This window comes from Tupaia chinensis, unplaced genomic scaffold (genome assembly GCF_000334495.1).
Source record: "Tupaia chinensis unplaced genomic scaffold, TupChi_1.0 Scaffold149658_1, whole genome shotgun sequence".
In the NCBI taxonomy this organism is placed as follows: Eukaryota; Metazoa; Chordata; class Mammalia; order Scandentia; family Tupaiidae; genus Tupaia; species Tupaia belangeri.
The window spans coordinates 28,513-30,646 of NW_006209503.1; positions in this window are offsets into that span (position 1 = coordinate 28,513).

Genomic DNA, 2,134 nt, shown 5'->3' on the forward strand with positions numbered 1-2,134 from the left:
GGAAAGAGTATTAAATGGCAAAAGCCCGCCTTGTGCCAGGGGTGTGGGCAGCCCCTAAATATCTATGATGACCAGATGTCCTGGATTTGCTGGCGTGGTCCTAATTTAAAACATACTCGTCTTTTGTCCCTATAAATGCCTTCACACTTGTCAGACCATGTGTCCCTATTTGGGGCTTGGAAAATATAGTTACCACGTGGATACATGTTATCCAGGCATCAAACAGACCCAGCGTCCGCGTCAGAGTGGAAAGAGTACAGAAACCAGACCAGACGGGTCTTGGGTCAACCCGCTCTAGGTGACTTTAGGCAATCGTGACTCTTTCAGAGCCTCCGTTTCATGATCTATCAAATGGTTAGTTTCCCTATAGTTCAGCACCATAGATTCTGATTTATCAGAAAAAAACACTGTTCATAGACAGTTCATGTCTTCCAGTTGTTTGTGTCATTCTGTCCGCACTGTCACGTTGTTTGGAGAACCTCAGATTTCGCTTAAATCCAGTCACCGCATGAAGCATTATCTTAAATGTATGATTCAACTTGTGATCTTAAACAGCCATGAAAACAGCAATAAAGACACCCAAACAGACACAAATGCCCTTCTTTCTTCCTGCCTAGCCATTCGAAATCCCCCCATTCCTCGAAACCGAATGCAGACCCACTCCCCACTGCTCCCTGACAATGTCACGTGGGCTGATCCTAAGCCAGGTTGGGGGTATTATCATTAGGAATATCATCATTTTTTTTTTCTTTTAAGTTGATTTTACTTCTTCCATGAGAGAGCAGGGGTGAGGGGAGGGAAAGGGACGGGTCCTCTCCGCAGGGTCCAGTCCTACCACCGTCCCCTTCCCAGCCCTCCAGCTGGCCAGGATCTGGGGCAAAGGCACCCTGGCACTTACGGAGCGGGAGAGCCACACCCGCGGCCGGACACGTGGCAGCAGCGCTGCAGTAAGTGTGCTGGCGCTTGCACTACCGCAGCGGGGCCCGGCGGTCCATCTCGATCACGGCTGTAGGCACCAGGTGACTTTCGCCCCTGCTCTCACACTCTCAGGTCGTGGGCCACCAGCCAGTGTGTGGATGTTCTTTAAAGTCTCCTCCCACCTAGAACTCAAGGACCAAGCTGGGCAAGAGAAGAGAGAGCCCACAGTGGAGCCAGACGAGTGTCATATCTGATCCTGGCCTCTAGCCTGTGTGACCTGGGGCCACTCACTGGACACTTCCCATCCTCAGCCCCCTCATTCAAAACCTAAAATTGGGGACCAGCAGTTAGCATAATGGTATGTCGCTGGACTCCCACGTCGTCGACCGTGGTTCGAGTCCCAGACCCAGAGGCTTAAACTCACGCCGGGTGCGTGTGTGTGTGTGCCCAAGATCCCGAGAGGAGAATGGAGGAAAAGGGATTGCAGCGTGGCCATCCCCCCTGGGGGGGTAAGGTAATTTCTCATTTTCTGTCTCTTTCTCTTCTCTCTTTCTGGTGAGCACATGCGGCCTATGGCAAAAAAAAAAAAAAAAAAAAAAAAAAAACAAACACTCAACAACAACAACAACAAAACAAGTAAAACTGGCTTTCCTATAGCTTGTACCCATGGGAAGCGTTTTCAAAGCTAATTGGTGCCACACCATTTTAGCTATTTACTCTTCCACTCCTAAACCATCCTCAGCAATCATTTATTTATTCAAGAACAAACTGATCCTTCCGGGTCCTCCATAATCTGGTTCTACCCCAAGCGTCAAACGTATTTCTCATCTAGAACAAGCTTCCGGCCCCGCCATGTCCGGCCCCTCAGTGCTTGCTCACCCTGCCTCTGCATTCAGGCCCACACTGTTCGTCACTGGCCCAGCCCCCACACTCCTATCTGCACACTTAGACTGTCACACCCTCCCCCCACTGCTGTGAACTGAACTGTGTCCCCCAAAACCCACAGGCTGAAGTCCTAACCCCCACTGTGACCACATTCAGGGGCAGGGCCTGTATGGAAGTAATTATGCTTAAATGAGGTACTGCTTCTGATGGGTGGTTACGACACCAAGAGAATTCATCTTTTGTGTGTGTCAGAAAGGGAGAGAGAGAGAGAGGAAAAAAGAAAAAAAAAAAAAAAAAAAAAAAAACCCCCCTGACGGGACGAGCAACCCGA